This window comes from Musca autumnalis, unplaced genomic scaffold (assembly GCF_047663935.1).
Source record: "Musca autumnalis isolate F117 unplaced genomic scaffold, ASM4766393v1 scaffold_3, whole genome shotgun sequence".
Lineage (NCBI taxonomy): Eukaryota > Metazoa > Arthropoda > Insecta > Diptera > Muscidae > Musca > Musca autumnalis.
In genome coordinates this window covers 10,849,903-10,868,912 of record NW_027411866.1, presented here as the reverse complement: position 1 = coordinate 10,868,912, position 19,010 = coordinate 10,849,903, and positions in this window count along the sequence as shown.

Here is a 19,010-nt window from a genome sequence, read left to right as displayed (position 1 = left end):
ATTTCGGAAGAGGCTCATAGAGGTCGGTCTAGATTCTACAGAAGTTCTTTTAAGGAATATCAGGTCACATCTATATTATGTAAGTCATATTTTATAGAAGTGACCTGCTATTCCATGGAAGACGTGAAAGTAGATTTTTATCAATAAAAAGTCTATCTATGTCGTCAAGGAAAAAATGGCTTGAAGGAGGATTGGTATCCTAAAATATTCAAAAGAGGCTCCTGAGAGGTTATCTATAGATACGGTTTATCTGTACTCTATTTTTTAATTACACCATTTGTCTTTTATTTTCATTGGGTGTACTCTATGTCCTCTATTTTTGATTTGTTTTACAAATACATGTAAATACCTAGGTAATCCAATGAAATGAATAAACCATAGACAGAAACAGGTGTTCTTGTGTCGATAGAAGACTTCCAAAACTTCTGATGTCTATAGAAGGTCTTTTGTTTTCCATGTAAGACTTCTAGAAGTTTTTCTGTTGTCTTTAGAAGACCTCCAGAGGTTTTCTGTTGTGTTTAGAAGACCTCCAAAGGTCTTCAGATGCCTATAGAAGACTCCCAAAAGTCTTCTGTTGTCTTTAGAAGACCTCCAAAGGCCTTATGTTGTCTTTAGAATACCTCAAAAGGTCTTCTGTTGCCTTTAGAAGACCTAAAGGGATCTTTTGTTGTCTATGAAAGGCCTCCAAAGGTATTCTGCTGTATATAAAAGACATACAAAGATCTTACGTTGGCTTTAGAAGACCTAGAAATGTCTTCAGTTTTCTTTAGAGGACCTCCAAAGATCTTCTGCTGTCTTAATAAGACCTCCAATGATCTTCTGTTGGCTTAAGAAGACCTCCAAAGGCCTTTAGTTGCCTTTAGAAGACCTCCAAATGTCTTCTGTTGTGTTTAGAAGACCTAAAGAGATCTTTTGTTGTCTATAAAAGGCCTCCAAAGGTCTTCTGATGTATATAAAAGACATTCAACGATTTTATGTTGGCTTTAGAAGACCTCCAAAGGTATTCTGTTGTCCCAAAAATACCTCCTAAGGTCTTCTATTGGCTTTAGAAGACCTCCAAAAATCTTCTGTTGGCTTTTGAAGACCTCCATATGTCTTCAGTTGCCTTTAGAGGACATCCAAAGATCTTCTGTTGTCTTAATAGACCTCCAAAGGTTTTCTGTTGACTTAAGAAAACCTCCAAAGGTCTTTAGCTGCCATTAGAGGACCTCCAAAGGTCTTCTGTTGTCCTTAATAAGACCTACAAAGGTTGTCTGTTGGCTTAAGAACACCTCCAAAGGTCTTAAGCTGCCTTTAGAAGACCTCCAAAGGTCTTCTGTTGTCTTAAGAAGACCTCCAAAGGTCTTCTGTTGGCTTTAGAAGACGTACTTCTGTTGGCTTTAGAAGACCTCCAAAAATCTTTTGTTGTCTTTAGAAGACCTCCAAAGGTCTTCTGTTTTCTTAAGAAGACCTCTGAAGGTCTTCTGCTGGCTTTAGAAGACCTCCAAAGATCTAATGTTGTCTTTAGAAGATCTCCAAAGGGTTTCCGTTGTGTTAATAAGACCTCCAAACGTCTTCTGTTGTCTTAAGAAGACCTCCAAAGATCTTCTGTTGTCTTTAGAAGACCTTCAAAGGTCTTTCGTTGTCTTAAGAAGATCTCCTAAGGTCTTCTGTTGGCTTTCGAAGACCTCCAAAGGTGTTCTGATGCCTTTAGAAGGCCTCCAAAGGTCTTCTGTTTTCTTAAGAAGACCACCAAAGGTCTTATGTTGTCTTTAGAAGTCCTCCAAAAATCTTCTCTTGGCTTTAGAAGACCTTCAAATGTCTTCAGATGCCTTTAGAGGACATCCAAAGATCTTCTGTTGCCTTAAGAAGACCTCCAAAGGTCTTCTGCTGTATATAAAAGACATCCAAAGATTTTATGTTGACTTTAGAAGACCTCCAAAGGTCTTCTGTTATCTATAAAAGATTTCCAAAGGTCTTCTGTTGACTTAAGAAGACCTCCAAAGGATTTCTGTTGGCTTTAGAAGACCTCCAAAGATCTTCCATTGTCTTTGTCTTTAGAAGAATTTCAAAGGTCTTAAGAAGACCTCCAAAGGTCTTCTGTTGGCTTTAGAAGAAAATAGAAGACTTCGTTAGGGGTCTTCTATAGAATAGAAGACCTCGGTAGGGGTCTGCTATAGAATAGGTGACATCGGTAGGGGTCTTCTATAGAATAGAAGACCTGGGTAGGGGTTTGTTATAGGAAAGAAGTCCTCAGTAGAGGTTTTCCATAGAATGGAAGACCTCGGTAGGGATCTTCTATAGAATATATGACCTCGGTAAGGGTCTTCTATAGAATAGAAGACCTCGGTAGGGATCTTCTATAGAATAGATGACCTCGGTAAGGGTCTTCTATAGAATAGAAGACGTCGGTAGGGGTCTTCTATAGAATAGATGATCTCGGTAGAGGTCTTCTATAGAATAGAAGACCTCGGTAGGGGTCTTCTATAGAATAGATGACCTCGGTAGGGGTCTTCTATAGAATAGATGACCTCGGTAGGGGTCTTCTGTAGAATAGATGACCTCGGTAGGGGTCTTCTATAGAATAGAAGACCTCGGTACTAGTCTTCTATAGAATGGAAGACCTCGGAAGGGGTCTTCTATAGAATAGAAGACCTCGGTAGGGGTCTTCTATAGAATAGAGACCTGGGTAGGGGTTTGTTATAGGAAAGAAGTCCTCAGTAGAGGTTTTCCATAGAATGGAAGACCTCGGTAGGGCTCTTCTATAGAATAGAAGACGTCGGTACTAGTCTTCTATAGAATAGAAGACGTCGGAAGGGGTCTTCTATAGAACGGAAGACCTTGGAAGGGGCCTAAAATAGAATATTAAACTTCGGTAGGGTTTTTCTAAAAAGTAGAAGATCACGGTAGGGGTCTTTCATAGAATATAAGTCATCTGTAGGGGTCTTTCATAGAATAGAGGTAGTCGGTAGGGGTCTTCTATTCTATAGAAGACCTCAGGGGATCCTCTATAGAATAGAATACCTCGGGGGGTCTCTATAGGATAGCAGACCTCGTTAGGGGCCTTCTTTAAAATAGAAGAACTCGGTAGAAGGGGTCTTTGTCCAGTAAGGGTTTATAAAAGCACCCAGAAGGGTTTTTTTCAGAATGGGGATATGGAAGCACCCCTTCTTTCCGAAAGTATCTACTGAAGCACCGTTTCATTCAGAAAGGGTCTATATGTGCCCCCGTTTATTCAGAAAGTGTCTATGTAAGCATCCTTTCTTTAAGAAAGGGTCTACAGAAACACCTTTTCCTTCAGAAATTGCCTATAGAATTACCATTTCTTTCAGAGAGGGCCTACAGAATTACCTTTTCTTTCAGAGATTGTTTACATATTTGCTCTTTGTTTCAGAAAGGGTCTACATATTTACTCTTTGTTTAGAAAGGGTCTACAGAATTATCCTTTCTTTCACAGAGGGTCTGTAGAAGCACCCTTTCTTTCAGATAGGGTCAATAGAAGCACCCTTTCTTTTAGAAAGGCTCTATAGAAGCACCCTTTCTTTTAGAAAGGATCTATGGAAGCACCCTTTCATTAAGAGAGGGTCAATAGAAGCACCCTTTCTTTAAGGAATGATCTATAGAATCACACATTCTTTCAGAAAGGGTCTACAGAATTATCCTTTCTTTCACAGAGGGTCTATAGAATTATCCTTTCTTTCACAGAGGGTCTGTAGAAGCACCCTATCTTTAAGAGAGATCCAATATAAGCACCCTTTCTTTAAGAGAGGGTCAATAGAAGCGCCCTTTCTTTAAGAGAGGGTCAATAGAAGCACCCTTTCTTTAAGAGAGGGTCAATAGAAGCACCCTTTCTTTAAGAGAGGGTCAATATAAGCACCCTTTCTTTAAGAGAGGGTCAATAGAAGCACCCTTTCTTTCAGAAAGGATCGATAGAATAGCCCATTCATTCAGAAAGGGTCTATAGAAGCACCCTTTCTTTAAGAGAGGGTCAATAGAAGCACCCTTTCTTTAAGAGAGGGTCAATAGAAGCACCCTTTCTTTAAGAGAGGGTCAATAGAAGCACCCTTTCTTTCAGAAAGGGTCTATAGAAGCACGCTTTCCATCAGAGAGAATCTATAGAAACACCAGTTCTTTCAGAATAGTCTACACAATATACTCATATCCAACAGACGTCCCCTACGGTGGTCTCCTGTCGAAATATCCTATGGTAGACTTCCTTCATGTGGGAGCATTTATCAAAGGTTATCAATGCAATGGAGTGTCAATACAGGAGACTAATAACCTACAGAAGTCACCTACAGTGGAAATCTCTTTTTCAGACCTCTTATGCTAAATAAATCAACTAGAATGTTTTTGTTCGTAGATATTTTTTTCTATAAAAGTTGTTCAGTTCTTCTTCCTAAAGAATTATTATGTTCGATTTACCTCCATAGAGGTCTTCTCTCTGACAGAAATCATCTACCGAGTTCTCCCGTCATGTAAAAGTTCTCCATTGAGAAATAGGATCATTTAGAAATTCCGCACGGATGGCTTAAATCTTATAGGTTTCCCCATTTAGATGATCTCTTCTTCTACAGAAGTCCTGTTCGTAGATAGTTTTTACCATAATACTCCTTTATAATGGTACTTTATTTCACTGAGTTGAATTTTCTTAAAGAATTCTTGTGCAGAGGGGACGTCATATGCTTATTAAATACATTTCTAGTGTTCAGTCTGGTTGTTTTCTTTTTTCCAATTCCATGACCCAACACCAAACCATATTTCTACTTATAACTGACTGTAGCCATATAATCATTATTTGTCATACCTTGTTTTTGTTAACCTGTATTTTATAAATGTGGCAAATTGTTGTAGTAGTTGCAATAAGTTTGTATCAATGTGGGTATGGGTGTATCAGTGAGTGTTTGTATTTTCATATTTGCCTCTTCTGCACGTTTTCTTGGAGATACATGTCACCTGGTATTAGGTTTACTGATAGAACTGTCACCTGACACACACAACAGCCATATTTTTAGAAGAAAAAGAATATGGTGATGATGGGAGCGACAACGTTTTTTTCATTTTGAACACACAAAAATATAAAGAAAGATAGTAATCATTGCTGCATTCAGTATTTTTCTTGCACCCAATTCGAGCTCTGCATATTATTGCTTCTTTTTCACCAATCCATTCCCAAATACTTGGTAATTTCTATTCATTGCAAAAGTAGATGAAAGAAAAGAAGAAAAAGTAACAAAAATATAAAATATCAAGAATTGGTTATTTTCTTTTTTCTACCATTCGTTTATACTTCTTTGACTTCACTCGGTAGGTCCAATTGTTAGCTTGCAGTTTAATATTTACCCTCTCAGCTACTTTATTTTCTCAGTTTTCTTTACTGCAGTACTCCACTTTCGGGTTTGTTTTCTTTACACTCCATCCATGGCCATGAAATGTATTGCAATTTCTCGGAATTCTTTTTAAACCAGTTGATGATTCGTTTTTGTTGGCCATTTTCTATGGCTAATGAAAAGATGACCTGTGAGTTGGCCAGCCATTTATGACAAGAGTTTATCAAGAATAATAACCCCTATATACCACAGCTGGTGGTTCCAAGTATGGGTTAATAACACTGTGCAACAATTTTAAGGTGATCTTGTGCAAACAATTCGAACTGAGGATTTTTTGAAAGTACAGACCAAAACGACAAGAAGCCCTAGTTGGGTTTTGTTGTGTCAGATCCAGCTCGGATTTTGCGGCCCCATCTACACATGGTTAAATATTGAGTTTTTAAAGAAATTCGGGGCTATATCTCTGAAACTAATGCGAATCTTCTTCTGACCTCTGAAGCAAATTTTTATATAAGGACAAGAATAAAATATTTAGAGAAATAATGAATTCGAAAAACTACATTTATTGCCTCAAATTTCAAAATATATGCAAAAATGCCACAATTTTTATGCATTTCGCATCGTATCTCCAAAACCGTTAATTTCTTCTGAATATTTTCTTTGGGAAAAATATTCGCTGGAATGTAATACAAAACTCTTCAGAACATGTCACTGTTGTAAAATGCCTCCATGCCGTTGTTTTCAGTACATTTTTCAACGACGATTTAATAAAAATGTCAATAATGTAGTTAAATCCGAAATGCGAGAATAAACTGTTGGTGTGAACTGTGTTTGAAATACGTGTTGTAAAAGATATGATGCAAATTACCGCTGATACAACATAAAGTAAGCATTTTAGAGTTTCAGAATGTTCTAAAGAATTGTTGAGAACTTTATTTGGAAGATTTTTGCAAAAGGTTAATTGGTTCAACTCCCAATAGTTTAGCCGATACTGACACGAATTTCAGCAATTATGTAAAATGTTCTATATTTTATAGATTTTGATGCCCTAGATGGAATTTTTCTTTTGTGATTTTTTCAAAAGATAAGTTCTACTAGTTTAGGGCTACAATATTGCTACAGACAGCAAGGCCAAATTCCTATTCGTTTCTGAGATAAAGGCCTGATAAATGCAAAAAAGTGTAGATATAGCCCGGTTTAGATGAGGCCATAAAATCCGAACTGGATCTGACAGGACAAAACCCTACTAGGGTTTTTATAGTCTAAATATGTACCTTCAAAAAATGCATACTAGAAGTTGTTTGCATTTTCAGTGTTGCATAGTGTAATTGTAAGCTATTGTTGGCTATGCCAACTAATCAAGATTTTAAGCCTTTATTTTGCCAAAAGGTGTTTCAATGGAAGGTCTAGCATGGATTTTTTTATTGATATTTGTTTTGTTGTATTTTTTACAATTTAGTTAATTGCTATGTATGTAGTATGTATGAGTATGGGGGAGTTCCTTTCATCGTCTACTCCATTCATTGCATTCGCTGTTTGATGTTTGTGTTTTTGTTTTTACTGCTTGCTCTCTTTTGTTATGGAGGGTTATGAAGGGTATGTTGGGTATGTCAGTAAAGTTGCGACTTCTGATATTGATGGGTCTAGTGGTACCAAGAAATACCTCAAAGGTTTTCTTGAAATCGCCACCCGATCGGTTTGTTCGGAACCTGGGAGTTGTGTGATACTTGATGTAAATTTCACCCTGAAGAACGTAATTAAGTTATAGTTCCGATTTTTGCTTTACTTCCATTATAGCCCAGTCAAAGTAGTCACTGAAAAAACAAAAATTACCACAAAGCTGAATTTGGTTTTTCATGAGAAGCAATGTCCTAAAAGCCCCCATCAATCCCAAGTGTGCAAAAACAGTTATTCGGGGTCAAAGATCAACAATTCTGGATTTTTTGTGTTTTCGTTTTTTTATGACAACGATCAATCAAAAAGTGACTAAAGCAAATATTGTAGACATGAAAATTCTCTACAAGTTTGGTCTGTATAATTTTTTCCTAGAAGGAAAAACGCACATATTCCGGATGAAACGACGAAAATAACCGGATAAACCGGGTCTGTCCCCCTAAAAAATATATGTTTCATTGAAGATCAAAATTATACCAATCTGTTAAAAAACAAATTCGGAGCGTGTTTAGTAGAGTTATTGCATGTTAGAGTAATTTTATACAAAAATAGCCTGTTTAACCCAAAGCCCAACGGGAACGACACCAAACGAAAACTTTTCGATTTTTTTGAAATTTTATCAAAGGGTAGGGTTTGTTGCGCTGATTATGGAAATGTATAATTTTCATGGGCCGCGGATCCGGTACGCCGGTTATTTGACCCGAAAAGCCAGATTTAAATCCGCTTTAGACCCGGTTCTTACTTACTAACTTAGCTGGCCCATTACAGAACATTTGTTCCATAAGCCGAACTTACAAAAAATCTCCCACTCTCTCTGTTTACTGCTTCGCTATCTGGAATACTTTTTCAGCTCTTCATCCACTTGTTTGCTCCATCTAAGCTTAGGTGTGCAAATTCCGCGTACACAGCCATGTGGCACGTACATATTTATACGCCTTTTTAACGGGTTCATCATCGCTCATTCTTTTGATATGGCCTAGCCAACGCAATCGTTGCGTCTCGATACGTTTATCTATACTGAAGTCATTCTATAGCAAATACAGCTCGTGTTTCATACGACATCAATATTCACCGTCAACGCAGATTGGTCCATAGATCTTTCGAAGAATTTTTCTCTCAAACACACCAAGCACTGCCTTGTCTGCTTGCGCAAGTACCCAGGCTTCGGAACCATACGTCAGCGCGGGTAGTATCAGTGTTTTGTAAAGCGTTCAGCCCGAAGTAGCATCTGTTGGCCAACACTATTCTTTTCGTATTTCACAACTGATGTTGTTGGTTGTGTTTACGGTCGTGCCGAGGTAGACGAAGTCCTTAACTACCTCAAAATTATAGGAACCAACGTCAACAGTTGGCCCGATCTCTATGGACGCATTGCCCGTCGACACCATCAACTTGGTTTTCTCGCCGTTTACCGCCAGACCCATTTTAGCAGATTCCCTTTCGACTTTTGCAAAGATGTCAGTTATTTCCTTTACCGATCGACCCATGATGTCAATGTCGTCGGCATAAGCAAGTAACATATGGCTGTTCGTGTATATTGATCCACTTCTTTTGACCTTCGCGTCTCGTATGACCTTTTCCAGCATGATGTTGAAGAGATCAGACGACAGGCCGTCTCCTTGCTGAAACCTCTTTTGGTAATAAACTTTTCGGAGAGGTTCTTTTCTATTTGAACTGAGTACTGAGTATCAGTTAATGTCATTCTACAAAGCCGAATGAGCTTTGCGGGGATACCAAATTCAGACATTGCTTGGAATACCTTTGAACGTAGCGGGCTGTCGAAGGCTGCTTTATAATCGACGAAAAGATGGAAGGTGTCGATCTGCATTTTTTTGGGTCTTCTCCAGGATTTGTCTCAAGGTAAATATCTGGTCAATGGTGGATTTGCCCAGTCTAAAGACGCACTGATACGGTCCAATAATTTCATTGACCATAGGCTTTAGTCTCTCACACAATATGTCAGATATGCAATAGGAAGCAGACTTATGCCCCTGTAATTGGAGCACACAGTCTTATCTCCCTTCTTGTGGACTGGACATAGGAGGCTCACTGTCCAATCATTGGGTACGCATCGTCCCAGTTGGTGCTAACTAGCTGATGAATACACCTTATCAGCGTGTCGCCTCCGGTTTTGAACAGCTCGGCTGGTAAGCCATCGGCCCCTGCTGCCTTATTATTCTTCAGCCGATTTATTGCTGTCTTTACCTCATCTTGGCTGGGCGGTATACATTCAATACCATCTTCTGGGATTGGGACTGTGGTATCTTCGTCGTCTTCGCTGCTATTGGATACCAACAGATTTGAAAAATGTTCTTTCCATATCCTGAGTACACTATCTGTATCAGTTACCAAATTACCTTGCTGGTCTCTACAGGAGGATGTGCCTGTACCAAAGCCATCAGTTTGATGCTTGACTCTTTGGTAGAATTTTCGGACTTCATTCTGGCTCCTGTACATCTCGATTTTTTCACACTCCCGCTTTTCCATCTCTCTCTTTTTCCTGCGGAAAAGACGTTTCTCCTCTCTCCTTTTCTCCCTGTATCTCTCTCGTGCGCTACGCGTTGCTACGGATTGTAAAGTAGCCTTATATGCCGCATTTTTCTCTTCGGTGGCAGCACGACACTCCCCATCATACCATGGATTCCTTGGTGGAGGTCTCTGGTATCCAAGTATGGATTTTGCGGCTGCTTGCATGGAGTGGGCAATGCTTTGCCATTGCGCTGATATGTTATCGGGATGAGGAGGGCTTTGATTAAGCAATTGGGCTAGTTGAGTGGAATATGCTGTGGCTATCTGTTGTGATTGCAGCTTACCGATGTCTAACTTTCGTGTTGTGTCTGTTCGTACTTTGTTTGCTACGTTTAAGCGGGTGCGTACCTTTGCTGCAACAAGGTAGTGGTCCGAATCAATGTTTGCGCCTCGGAACGATCGTACATCCAACACGCTCGATGAATGTCTTCCATCTATCACAACGTGATCAATTTGGTTTCTTGTTTTCTGATCTGGAGACAGCCAGGTGCCCTTATGAATATCGAGATGATTAAATCTGGTACTGCTAACTACCATGTTTTTTGCAGCTGCAAAGTCTATCAGTCTCATACCATTGTCAGATGTTTCACTGTGGAGACTGAATTTCCCGACTGTTGGGCCAAAGATATTCTCCTTTCCAATTTTGGCATTAAAATCGCCTAGTATAATTTTAATGTCATGGGCAGGGCAACGGTCATATGTTTCTTCTAAGCGCTCGTAAAATATATCTTTGGTCTGTTCGTCCTTTTCTTCAGTGGGAGCATGAGCGCAAATAAAGCTGATGTTGAAGAATTTAGCTTTTATTCGAATTGCAGCAAGTCTTTCATTTACTGGGGTGAAGCTGGATACAAGATGTTTTAGTCTCCGACTAACTACGAATCCACAACCAAACTCATGCTTTACGTCATGGCAGCTATAATACAGTGCGTCACCTTTAGGTGTTGTTGTGACGCCTTTCCCAATCCATCGTATTTCCTGTATGACAGTAATATCGGCCTTGTACTTTTCAAGTACATCTGTCAATGCGTAAACTGCACCTTCTCCATTCCAGGTGCAGATACGCAGATCATGGTCCTTAAAACGTTTGCGGGGGTCGTCAACTTTTGAGGGATTTGTTTTTCTTTTCTTTCCTTTTTTCATAGCAGGCTGTTTTTCTAGGGGGGGGGGGTTACTAACCCGACGCCCAAACCCAAGTTTTTAACGTTCTTATGGGTGAAAGCGCTGCACATGTTAGCTCACTACCTTTAACGTGTGTTAAAGGCAGTTCCCCAGGTGACACCACGGGGAGGTCAGTGTCCACTTGAGATGAAAGAGGGACCAAGATAAATCCTGGGCTTTGCCGTGTTAAAGCCGGTCAGGACCGTTCCTTGGTATCTTCCATCCCCTACGTTACCCGTTTTTGTGAAAATTCAAAAAACTAAATAAGGCCACTAAAAGGACATTTGACCCTGAATAGCTTCGTTTGCACACATGTAGATCGATGGGGACTTTTAAGACGTTACTTCTAATGACAAACCCTAGCTTTCCACCAAAATTCAGGTTTATGGGAATTTTTGCGATTTCCCTTTATACGCATGTTTATTTTGACTGGGCCATTACGTTTATCATATTAACTCTATGGCCAACTAACTAATATTCGGGCTATTACCCAGCAAAATTTGACGGAAGGGGTTCTTTGCGATGACGTGATTTCATGTCATCTTTTGCATTGGTTCAAAGGAAGTCGTGAAGGATCCGATCTTTTCATTAGGATTTGAACCACTGCAAAGGAAGTCGTGAAAGATCCTATCTTTTCATCAGCATTTGTACCCATTCCATCGATACAATAGAGATGCTGTTTGTGTTTTTATTTACACACCTGTTTATTTTCATTTTGGTATGTTCCAGTACTGCAAAAATCTACTAATTTTTACTATTTTTTCCGATAACATAAAGGAAAAATTGTTATCGTAGTAAAAATAAGTAGATTCTTGCAGTTTCTGGAACAGACCAAAGTTGTTAGAACTGTCGTCGTGATGTTGTCTTACATTTCCTGCATATCAAACAACTAAAACTTCTAAACAATTGGTATTATATGAAGTCCCAACCATCGAGCTAAAAATAGAATCGGACTGCACACATTGCTATTTTAAAAGTTCCCTTGTTTGTTCTAAATCTGACATAGAATGAAATCAATCAAATCTCGCTTCTTGGAATTTGAAAAAAAAAGTCCGAAACGAAAAGGAACAAGAATCTGAAAATAAAGAAGAAACTTCTTTTGGAAAGAAACAATTAAAAATAAATTAATTAAGCATAAATGGTATTTTCCCCGTTCGTTACACTTTGTTCTTAGAGATCCCTAAAGCAAGCCGGGTTGTAGATCCCTACATATTTCCGTCACTAAACAAAAGAGTATAAATTACCAAAATGTTGTTATAAAATAACAAAATTATAAAATAAAAGTAATTTACGAAATAAAAATACTTAAAGGAGTGCATTTGGAGTCCATGTTGAAATCTGAACTGGTGATGGGAAGATAATTGAAAAAACCTTTTGTAAGATGAAAGAATATCAGTTGCGGAGAACGGAGGAAGTAATCTTTTGCGTTGCAGCGGTGGTGATTACATTGCAATTTTGGATGTAAACTTTTGAAAAACTAAGCTGATAAATTAATTGTAGCTATTTCATGAATTCGTTTGAATTAATAAAGAGTTTTGTTTTTCATGAAAACCATATTTCAATACAGCATTTCCATTTTCCAAACAAGACATGAAAATTTCATGCCAAGGGGTTGGTGAAAATGACATGCCAAAGCATTGGTTAAAATGACATGTCAAAGCATGGGTGAAAATGACATGCCAAAGCATTGGTGGAAATGACATGTCAACGCATTGGTAAAAAATGACATGCTTAGGATCCAGAAAAGAACGTCATCTTTTGGGGTCCACGCTCATATAAAATTCATCGATGAAGATGCTAAAAAGATGACATGCTAGATCACTTGCACCCATGATTGAATGTCATCTTTGGCATCGAACATTTTGCTGGGTATGGCCGTAATCACTTCCCTTGTCTTAGTTTTTTTTAACAAAAGGCAAGGTTAGTATTAAGTCATTGTTATGGATCCTTTTCTATCGCTCAGTCTGAATGACCAAATTTATCTCCAATTAAAATTCAGATTTTTTTACTATACCTTCCCTAATAGCCTCATGTAGGACACAAACAATTCAAACCAGCCGATCCTAACATCATTTCTACAATAAATTCTTTCACACATCGAAAAAGAGTCCTTAAAAAGATTGAGAATACATATGCAAGAGTAAGTATCAACTGCATATTTATGTGTGTAAGAGTGTGGCCATGTATTTTTGGGGTCCCTACCAATACCTACCACCTATACAAATTCGCATCAACACGCTATTTTTCCCCTACACATGTCTCCGGTGTATGTGCTCAAGTGTAAATTGTTTTGTTATTTTAGCATTTATTTTACAATAATTAACAAAAAACAACAACAGCTGCATTCGCAACAGCAGCAGGCAGCAGAATTACAATGACAGCGGCAATGTTAGTCGAAAAGCTTCATCAGTAGCATTCCACCCTTCTCCTCCTATAGCATTTGTTTTGACTACTCTTATTATTGTAACACTTAAATATGAATTATAAGTTGAATCATAATCAACAACAATGATAATGAAGGTGGTGATGTTGACGATGATGCTGAAGAAAACAACGACGACAATCACGTTGATGTTGGAGGGTGATGAAAAACACCGACTATAGCACCTGTATGCAAGGCTACAATAACAAATACAACAACAGATCTTAAGATTTGTTTATGGGTGCAGAAGTGGTTGTGTTTCATCATACTCCGATGACAAAGAGTGTATGGATGTGATCTAAAAAAGCTAAAAATAATATACTTTCAGCTCAATGTTGGATATTTGCATGGGTGAGTAACATAGGCCGTCAAAGATAGGAATAGTTCACACGCTTCTGTCCACGTGTTTGTATAGCTTCCATATAACAGTAATACCTGATTTCAGGTACTTTGACATTTTTATCTACTTTCTTGTCCTTAATTGGATGTAATTTGGCTTTTGGGATTTCCAATGATCTACACTGAAAGAAAAATGCTTCGTTGTATCAATGAACGGGTTCCATTGATTATTTTTCGTTGATGCTATGAAACGTTCCATTAACATAATGAAATGTTTCATTCATGAAATGAAACTTTACGTTATTTAAAATTCAATGATTTTTGTTTCATTGTATAAACGAAACGGATTTCATTGATGCCATGAAACTTTTAATTTCTATAAATTTAAGAAAAATATGTATGTTTTGAATTCAAACTAAATATAATGGGCTAAAAACACTAGTACGCAAACATCTTTTTAAAAAATGGCGAAAAATTCATATATTCGATGTGTTTGGTTTGCTTTAAAAATGGATGAAACAGTTTCATTAAATAAATGAAAGAGTTTCATTAAATAAATGAAACATTTTTGAAATTCTTTTTGCGTTTTGTATTCTTTGTAAATCTGTTAAGTTATAAAATGTGTCTTCTAATTATTTTGTCTTTATTAAACAAATTAAATTTTTGACAATCATAAAAAGATCACGTTTATATATTGGCTACATACATATGTATAGAATCACATACGTAAATATGTACATATGCATGAATACTGAATACTAGCAGAAGCGTCATCGACTGTACAAAAATTCGCTACTGTCGCCGATTGGCTTTGGTATACATAAATATTCATCCACATTAAAAAGAATGCTCTTCTCAGTTCTTTGTTCAGAGCTGAGCAAAATCGAGAGAGAGGCAAATTTAAGGGAGAATTAATATTTAATTTTTCTTGATGTTTCATTACTTATTTCAACATTTTTCAAACATTAATATTGTCTAAAATCGTCGACAATGCAAATTATTAAAGAATATAAATAAAAAATTGAACAAACTTTTTAATTGTTTATGGTTCACAAAAAACTAAGAGTACGTTTTCACAATTTACCTGTGTGCTAGCACACAGGCGTGCTCACCCCTGTCTTTGTAATTGTTTGTATTGTCGTTCATTGAATTCCATTTGTGGTTGCGTGCGATTATTTAACAATTAGAAAAAACACGTGTTGACAAAACAACCACCGCTTTCTTAGCTACATCAAACGATGTTCAACAACATTATTTTAGTTTGCGCTAAACCACAGTCAAGTGTGGATGAAAAAAGTTATTTTATGTCTGGTGTTTTCAACTTTAAAACTGTGAACATGAAAAGAAAATGTAAATATTAATTTTTAGGTGTTCAGTTGTTCTTTTAAGTGAATTTTTATTTATATTTTTCTTGTAATGGAAGCATTCAATAGAAAATCTAAAGATGAGTGGAATGGCGGAGAAACTGTTACCATTCGTCAACGAAGCATCTCTCACTTAGAAAAAGAAAATGTTGTATTGTTGTATAGTTTTCTGTACAACGGCGAAAGTTAATGGTAAGTTAATGTTTAGAAGAAACCCAGTTAATTACTAACAATTGTTTTATAGTTTTAAATTTTGCTTACAGATGACAACATTCAAAAGTATAATTAACTTCGCTGAAAGTAAGTATGAAGTGTTTAATAATGTGAAATGAAAATTTAAATATTTGGTCTGTCCCAGAACTGCAAGAATCTGCTAATTTTTACTATTTTTTCCGATAACATAAAAGGACTTCATTTTTGTTCATTACGTGAGTATGAAATGACTTAATAACATGAATGAAATCCTACGTTGTATCAATGAAATTTCTCATTGATTTTGAACCAACGTAAAGCTTCATTGCATAAATGAAAACGTGTCATTACAACAATGAAAGTATTTCGTTGCATTAATGAAAAAGTTTCATTGCTTCAATGAAGGAGTTTCATTGCATTACTGAAAAAGTTTCATTGCATTAACGGAAAAGTTTTGTTGCATCAATGAAGAAGTGTCATTACATCAATGAAGAAGTTTCATTGCATCAATGAAGGAGTTTCATTGCATTAATGAAAAAGTTTCATTGCATTAACGAACAAGTTTCATTGCATAAATGAAGGAGTTTCATTGCATTAATGAACAATTTCGTTAATTTTACTTCAATGAAACTTAATGAAACTTTTTTCATTTATTCAATGAAGGTCTACGTTGGCTCAAAATCAATGACAAATTTCATTGATACAACGTAGGATTTCATTCATATTACGTAGCTTTTTCTTCAGTGTAAGGAGAACGTCTATTTTGTAGGAAACCCATACAGAAAATCCCTATTTTATAGAAGTAGAGGTCTTACGGTAGACTTCTATTGTATGGAAGGTCTCCTTACAGAGGTCTCCTATTCTATAGGATCCGTCCAATGGTCTCATATTCTATAGAAGACCCCAACAGAGGGCTCGTATTGTTAAGAAGGTCCCTACACAGTTCCTATTGTGTAGAAGATCCCTACGGATCTTTAATAAAGACCAATACAGTCGTATTCTGTCGAAGACCACGTACAGTTGTCTGTAGAAGACCCCTAGCGTAGTCTTCTATTCTGTAGAAGACCCCTAGTGTCGATTCTATTCTATAGAAAATCCCTACGGTTGTCTCCTACGGTGGTCTTCTATTCTATATTAAACCCCTACGGTGGTCTCCTATACGGTGGTATTCTATTCTATAGAAGAGACCTATTGTTGTATTCTATACTATAGAAGACCCCTACGGTGGTACTCTATTCTATAGAAGATCCCTACGGTGGTCTTCCCTAGGGTCGTCTTCTATTCTATAGGAGAGACCTTTTGTGGTCTTCTATTTCATAGAAGGCACCTTTTGTGGTATTTTATTCCGTAGAAGGCACCTATTGTTGCCTTCTATTCCATAGAAAACCCCTACTGTATTCTTCCACAGACCATGCGGTGGTCTTCTATTTTATAGAAGGCCCCTATGGTGGTCTTATATTCTCCCAGCAAAATTTGACGGAAGGGGTTCTTTTCGATGACGTGATTTCATGTCATCTTTTGCATTGGTTCAAAGGAAGTCGTGAAAGATCCGATCTTTTCATTAGGATTTGAACCAATGCAAAGGAAGTCGTGAAAGATCCGATCTTTTCATCAGCATTTGTACCCATTCCATCGATCCAATAGAGATGATGTTTGTGTTTTTATTTACACACCTGTTTATTTTCATATTGGTATGTTCCAGTACTGCAAAAATCTACTAATTTTTACTATTTTTTCCGATAATATAAAGGAAAATTGTTATCGTAGTAAAAATAAGTAGATTCTTGCCGTTTCTGGAACAGACCAAAGTTGTTAGAACTGTCGTCGTGATGTTGTCTTACATTTCCTGCATATCAAACAACTAAAACTTCTAAACAATTGGTATTATATGAAGTCCCAACCATCGAGCTAAAAATAGAATCGGACTGCACACATTGCTATTTTAAAAGTTCCCTTGTCTGTTCTAAATCTGACATAGAATGAAATCAATCAAATCTCGCTTCTTGGAATTTGAAAAAAAGTCCGAAACGAAAAGGAACAAGAATCTGAAAATAAAGAAGAAACTACTTTTGGAAAGAAACAATTAAAAATAAAATAATAAGGCATAAATGGTATTTTCCATAAAAAGTCTCTCCACCCCGTTCGTTACATTTTGTTCTTAGAGATCCCTAAAGCAAGCCGGGTTGTAGATCCCTACATATTTCCGTCACTAAACAAAAGAGTATAAATTACCAAAATGTTGTTATAAAATAACAAAATTATAAAATAAAAGTAATTTACTAAAAAAAAAAAATACTTAAAGGAGTGCATTTGGAGTCCATGTCGAAATCTGAACTGGTGATGGGAAGATAATTGAAAAAACCTTTTGTAAGATGAAAGAATATCAGTTGCGGAGAACGGAGGAAGTAATCTTTTGCGTTGCAGCGGTGGTGATTACATTGCAATTTTGGATGTAAACTTTCGAAAAACTAAACTGATAAATTAATTGTAGCTATTTCATGAATTCGTTTGAATTAATAAAGAGTTTTGTTTTTTCATGAAAACCATATTTCAATACAGCATTTCCATTTTCCAAACAAGACATGAAAATTTCATGCCAAGGGGTTGGTGAAAATGACATGCCAAAGCATTGGTTAAAACGACATGTCAAAGCATGGGTGAAAATGACGTGTCAAAGCATTGGTGAAAATGACATGTCAAATCATTAGTGGAAATGACATGCCAAAGCATTGGTGGAAATGACATGCTTAGGATCCAGAAAAGAACGTCATCTTTTGGGGTCCACGCTCATATAAAATTCATCGATGAAGATGCTAAAAAGATGACATGCTAGATCACTTGCACCCATGATTGAATGTCATCTTTGGCATCGAACATTTTGCTGGGTCTATAGAAGACCCCTACGGTGGTCTTATATTCTATAGAAAACCCCTACGGTGGTCTTCTATTCTATAGAAGACCCCTACAGTGGTCTTCTATTCTAAGAAGACCCCTACGGTTGTCTCATATTCTATAGAAGACCACTACGGCGATCTCCTATTTAATAGAAGACTCCTACTATGATCCTCTATTTTATAGAAGGCCCCTACGGCGGTATTCTATTCTATAGAAGATCATTACGGTGGACTTCTTATCTATAGAAGACCCCTACGGTCGTCTTCTATTCTATAGGAGATCCCTACGGTGGTCTCCTATTCTATAGAAGACCCCTACAGTGCTCTCCTATTCTATAGAAAACCCCTACGGTGGTATCCTATTCTATAGAAAATCCCTACGGTGGTCTCCTATTCTATAGAAGACCCCTACGGTCGTCTTCTATTCTATATAAGACCCTTACGGTCGTCTTCTATTCTATAGAAGACCCCTACGGTGGTCTCCTATTCTATAGAAGACCCCTACGGTCATCTTCTATTCTATAGAAGACTCCTACGGTGGTATTCTATTCTATAGAAGACCCCTACGGTCGTCTTCTATTCTATAGAAGACCCCTACGTTGATCTTCTATTCTATAGAAGACCCCTACGGTGGTCTTCTATTCTATAGAAGACCCCTACGGTGGTCTTCTATTCTATAGAAAACCCTTACTTTGGTATTTTATTCTATTGAAGATCTCTATGGTGGTATTCTATTCTATAGAAGATCCCTAAGGTGGTCTTCTTTTCTATAGAAGACCCTTACTGTGGTATTCTATTCAAGAGAAGACCCCTACGGTGGTCTTCTATTCTATAGAAGAACCCTACCTTGGTCTTCTATTCTATAGAGGATCCCTACGGTGGTCTCCTATTCTATAGAGAACGCCTGCGGTGGTCTCCTATTCTGTACAAAACCCCTACGGTGGTCTCCTATTCTATAGAAAACCCCTACGGTGGTCTTCTATTCCATAGAAGACTCCTACTCTGATCTTCTATTTTATAGAAGACTACTACGGTTGTCTTTTATTCCATAGAAGTTTTCTACTCTGTAGAAGACCACTAAAACTTTATCCGATAAAAGACTCACTCCGTTCCGTTTAATAATATAAAA